The sequence below is a fragment of the Meles meles genome, chromosome Y, assembly GCF_922984935.1.
Source record: "Meles meles chromosome Y, mMelMel3.1 paternal haplotype, whole genome shotgun sequence".
NCBI classification, from domain to species: Eukaryota; Metazoa; Chordata; class Mammalia; order Carnivora; family Mustelidae; genus Meles; species Meles meles.
In genome coordinates, this window is record NC_060088.1 from 41,770,606 (window position 1) to 41,776,894 (window position 6,289).

Below are 6,289 nucleotides of genomic sequence, written 5' to 3' on the forward strand. Positions count from 1 at the left end.
CTTCATCAACACCTTCTGGCTTTAAATTAAAGAACTATTTAGTCTATTACTTGATTTGTTATTAATAAATGGGAAGATTTAAGATGTGATTTCAAGGGGCGCCTGGGTGGCTCAGTGAGTTAAAGCCTCTGCCTTCGGCTCAGGTCATGATCCCAGAGTCCTGGGATCGAGCCCCTCATCTGACTCTCTGCTCAGCAGGGAGCCTGATTCCTCCTCTCTCTCTCTGCCTGCCTCTCTGCCTACTTGTAATTTCTGTCTTTCAAATAAATAAATAAAATAAAATTTAAAAAAAAGATGTGATTTCAATATTTTTTTTTATAAATTGCCCACTAGAATAATTTAAACATGGCCTATGCAGGATAATGAAATAATTTAAAAGTATCTCATGGACCGAGATTTCCCCCCTCTTTCTGCCATTTAAGATATCCTTATGAAAGGGAACACTACCCCAGATAATGAGAGTAGCTTATTTTGGGGCTTCCCATGCTGATAGTTCTTTCAGGAACTTTCATTTATAATAAAATGTTACTTTTATGAAAAAGTGAAAAAACCTGTATCTTTCTTATATTCTTTAGCCAGATAGAGAAGGCCATACTGTAGGATTCAAGTCATATGAAAATACCAGATGAGGTATAGTATCAGAGACAGAGAGAAGTGCAGTGGTTGCAGGGACTGGGGAGCGGTAATGGGCAGTGAGTTATAAGTAGCCTAGGTTTCTCTGTAATGGAAATGTTCTACAAGTAATTAGTTGTGCAACACACTTAAAGTACTTAAAGGCACCTCAATATACCATTGAAAATGATCAGAGTAAACTTTTAAGTAAACTCTAATAATACTTTATTTAATGAACAAAATCTATTCAGCCATTTTACAAGTGTATGCAAAACTCAGAAATAACAAAGAGGGCAAGGAACCCAAACCTTGGTGTTTCAGCCAGCATGAGATGTTCCTTGGGGGCTGAGTCTGGTCATTCCACTGAGACAAGTGCTGACTTGAGCCCCTCAGGAAACAAAAAGGAGTATGGGCAGAAGCCTGATGGACCTTTGGGTCAGGTAAAGGGGCTGATAGATCTTCTATCTCAAGGAGAGTGAATTAGAGCCCTGACTACCAACTGCACTGGACCCAACAGGGGAGGTGATCACACTGCTATTGCTGAGGGGTGAGCTCCAGCACCAGGGATGGGGTGGGCCAGCTTTGTGCCCCAAGATACAGCGGGCACCACAGTGGGAGCTGGAGCGAGTTCCTGAGGTGGTTCGGGATCTTTCTCTGGGCCTAGTGCAGTAGCTCCTTGAAAGTAAATTATCATCAGCATGATTGACTTCCCATGTCCCTTCTAAAAAAGGGAAACTTTTCCCAGCACTCAATGTCTTCTGTGTTCAGGAAGCAATACCTGGGAGGTCTCCCTGACCAAAGACCATGGTGACAGGAATCTGAGACTACTCACTCCTCTTGGCTCAAGTGTACTCTAGGCTTCGTGGGTGTGGCCCACTCAGCCCCCTCCACAGGACCACATCAGACAGTACAGCCCTTCTCTCTCTCTTTTTTTTTAAGTTTTTATTTATTTATTTGACAGACAGAGATCACAAGTAGGCAGAGAGGCAGGCAGAGAGAGAGAGGGAGAAGAGGCTCCCCGCTCAGCAGAGAGCAGATGCAGGGCTCAATCCCAGGACCCTGGGATCATGACCTGAGCCGAAGGCAGAGGCTTTAACCCACTGAGCCACCCAGGTGCCCCTGTCCGGCCCTTCTCACTCCCAGACTCTGTCTCCATGGGCCCAAGCTGTTACAGATGGGAGAGCAGAACCTGAGTATGGTGCTCCAAATCTAAGCTTGGCATATTGAGCCCCATGCTGAATATGCCAGCAGCATATTCAGGCTGGGAAATTCTGGGGGCTGAACAAAATCCTTGGTCTATTGTTCTAGCCATGTGTTCAAGATGGAGGAGATGGCCCTGGGAAGAGACTTAGAGGAGTCATAAGACTTGGCACCCTCCCAAACCAATTTCCCAGGGAACCCCTGTGGGAACCTGGGTCCTTGGGCTTCGAGCTCCTATCAGAGACCAGTCATAGTCTTTGTCCACCTGTGATCTGGCAGTCCTGCCTGAGATAGGTCTCATCATAAATGACAGGGTGTAAAAAGGTGCTATGAGTGTGAGTCCTGATCAATCCTGTGAGCATTTCTGTCCTTCTTAGGGGAACTGGAAACACTCCTCAGTCTGCCTCCTTTTCCACTTGCCACAGAATTCAACTGCATGTTCCCAGGGAGGGGTGGAGTCTGGCCTCTTAATTACCCTCACTGCACATGCCACTGTGCTGTGAAGATCCAACCAAGGAGGGAACTAAGAGACTCTGTCTCTAGCTAGGCATTTCCAGGACACTCCCATTACCTCAAATGTTACCTCCTATAACAACCATGTCCTGCCTCTTTCACTAATTGCCACGAGTGTATCTCCTTCCACTCACACTATTCTCCCACGGAGTTAGGAATGTATGGTCCCTGAGCTCTCACTGGGTCTTCTGAGCACCTTCTGGACACCCAGTGTCTGGGTTCCAACAGATTGCTACGTGTGATGGTTCCTACACCCTCTGTTCTGGGTCCCTGGATTGGTGTTGAGTCAGGACTGTGAGGGCGTGGGGTTGGGTGGGAAATGACTCCCTTAGGGGCTAAAGCTGTCCTCTAGTCCCATTTCTTCTGCAAAGGTGCCCATATCCACAGTTCCTCTGCGCCCCTTCCTTTCTCCAGAAGATCTGAGACCTTCACCCTTAAGAAGGAATTACAGATGTGTGGGATGAGGGTCCAATGGTCCCTGGGGGTGAGAGAAGGCACTCATGCATCAGGCAAAGCTCACTGACATATTCTGCTACTCCTGGGCTCTGCCGTCCTCATTGTAGCTGGAGAAAATACACCCATATCTAGTGGAAGCCAGGGGTCATCACATAAAATATCATGTGGATGCTGCCTCTCATAATGTCCAGTGTCACTGTGTGTCCCCTAAATAGTCTGGGGCCCTGGAGTGCTGTCAACTCTGTGCAGGGTTCATAGTCAGCTCCTAGAGGATTGCCTGTTATGAGTGGGACTTCCTGAATGCTTCCTGAATTAAAGGGCCCCAACCTAGCCCATTACAGATATCTGCGTGGGCCTGGAGCCCCTGCTAACCTCCAGGGACACCTGCTCTGGTTTCACCCAGGCAAAGTCCTCATATAGAGTCTTTTATCTCCTTTTAAAAAATTAAATTGTGTTTCAGTGTTCCAGAATTCATTGCATATGCACCACACCCATCCTCCATGCAATCCATGCCCTCCATAATACCCACGACTTGTCTCACCCAACGCCCCACTCCTGCCCCTCCAAAACCCTCAGATTGCTTTTCAGAGTCCACAGTCTCTCATGGTTCATCTCCCCCTCCATTTTCCCCCAACTCCCTTCTCCTCTCCATCTCCCCATGTCCTTCGTGTTGTTCCTTATGCTCCATAAATAAGTGAAACCATATGACAATTGACTCTCTCTACTTGAATCTCTTCCAGTCCCGATCATGTTGATATAAAAGTTGGGTATTCATCCTTTCTGATGGACCATATCTTCCTTTTCCATTCGTCCATTGAAGGGCATTTTGGCTCTTTCCACAGTTTGGCGACTGTGGCCATTGCTGCTATAAACATTGGGGTACGTGTGGTTCTTCTTTCACTCCATCTGTATCTTTGGAGTAAATCCCAGTAGTTCAATTGCGGGGTCATAAGGAAGCTCTATTTGACATTGTTTTAAATTTGACTCGTCCCTGAAAATTTTTGGAACAGTATCAAGTTGCAAAATTAAAAAATATATTTATCTACATCTATATCCATGTACATATAGATGTAGATGTAGATACATAAATAATTTATTTATTTGGCAGAGAGAGGTTTCCAGAGAGGGAATAGGAGCAGGAGTGGGAGAGGGAGAAGCAGGCTTCCCACTGAGCAGGGAGCCAGATGTGGGTCCCCTGGGATCATGACCTGAGCCAAAGGCAGACACTTAATGACTGGGCCACTCAGATGTCCTTAAAAATATTTTAAAATGATATTATTCAGGTATGTTTTATGAAGTGAGTGACCTCCCTATGCTCTGAAAGAGGATATTTAATATTTCATTTTGACTAACATCTGAGAACCAATTCGAATACTCTGGGTTCTCAGTGTCTTGTTCACAGATCCTCTGTGGTAAAAGGGAAATATAGAAAAAAAGCTACAATGGAAAGTCTTCTCACAAATATTTTACTACTGTCCTTGTAAATACACTCCTTTTCTACTGAATGAAATCTGAAGCAACTTTCAGTAGAGTAGTAATCTAGAAAGTTTATTTTTATAAAGGTGATAAATGAGGTATTTTTTTTATCAATAGGAGAATGTAGGTCATGGATGTTTTGCTTTAAATCTCATAAAGATATAAAATAGTATCATTATTACATTTTAAATAAAGTTTATTTTTTCACTCTTCATATTTTATTAAGATTCCTATAAGTAAATAAATGATTATTTTTTAATTTAATTTTTTTTTCTTAATTCTAATTTTAATTATTTATGCACCACACTCAGTGCTCCATGCAATACATGTCCTCCTTAATACCCAAGACCAGCTTCACCTATCCCACATCCCTGACCCTCCAAAACCCTCAGTTTATTTCTCAAAGCCACAGTCTCTCATGCTTTATCTCCTCTTCGAATTTTCCCCCAATTCACTTTTCCTTCCCTTCTACTAATGTCCTCCATGTAATTTCCTATGCATACACATAAGTGAAACCATATGATAATTTTCTTTCTCTGCTTGACTTATTTCCCTCAGCATAATCTCCTCCAGTCCTCCATATTGATAGAAAAGTTAGGTATTTATCCCTTCTGATGGATGCATAATATTCCATTGTATATAAGGACCATATCTCCTTTATCCATTGTCTGTTGTAGGCTTTCTTGGCTCTTTCCACATTTTGGTGACTGTGGACACTGCAGCTATGAACACTGAGGTACAGATAGCCCTTCCTTTCACTACATCTCTATCTTTGGGGTAAATACCCAGTAGTGAAATTGCAGGGTCATAGTGAAGCTCTATTTTTTTTAAAGATTTTATTTATTTCTTTGACAGAGAGAGAGATCACAAGCAGGCAGAGAGGCAGGCAGAGAGAGAGGAGGAAGCAGGCTCCCTGCTGAGCAGTGAGCCCGATGCGGGGCTCGATCCCAGGACCCTGAGATCATGACCTGAGCCGAAGGCAGCGGCTTAATCCACTGAGCCACCCAGGCGCCCCTCTATTTTTAATTTCTTGAAGAATCTCCACACTGTTCTCCAGAGTGGCTGCACCAACTTGCATTCCCACCAACAGTGTAAGAAGGTTCCCCTTTCTCCACATCCTCTCCAACACACGTTGTTTCCTGTCTTGCTAATTTTGGCCATTCTAACTGGTGTAATGTGGTATCTCAATGTGGTTTTAATTTGAATCTCCCTGATGGCTAGTGATGATGAACATTTTTTTATGTGTCTGATATCCATTTGTATGTCTTCATTGGAGAAGTATCTGTTCATGTCTTCTGCCCATTTTTTGACATGATTATCTGTTTTGTGTGTGTTGAGTTTGAGAAGTTCTTTATAGATCCTGGATATCAACCTTTTGTCTATACTGTCATTTGCAAAAAACATCTCCCATTCCGTGGGTTGCCTCTTTGTTTTGTTGACTGTTTTCTTTGCTGTGCAGAGGCTTTTGATCTTGATGAAGTCCCAATAGTTCATTTTCGCTTTTGTTTCCTTTGCCTTTGGAGACAAATCTTGAAAGAAGTTGCTTGTGGCAGATATCAAAGAGGTTACTGGCTATGTTCTCCTCTAGGATTCTGATGGATTCCTGTCTCACGTTGAGGTCTTTTATCCATTTCGAGTTTACCCTTGCATACGGTGTAAGAGAATGGTCGACTTTCATTTTTGTACACATAGATGTCCAATTTTCCCAGCACCATTTATTAAAGACACTGGCCTTTTACCACTGTATATTTTTTCCAGCTTTTTTGAAGATGTTTTTGACCATAGAGTTGAGGGTCCATATCTTTGCTGTCTACTCTGTTCACCTTATTTATGTGTCTGTTTTTATGCCAGTACCATGCTGTCCTGGTGTTCACAGCTTTGTAGTAAACTTGAAATCAGGCAGGGTGATACCCCCAGTTTTTTCGTTTTCAACATTTCATTAGCAATTTGGGGTCTCTTCTGATTCCATACAAATTTTCGGATTGTTTGCTCTAGCTCTTTGAAAAGTGCCAGTGGAATTTTGATCGCAATG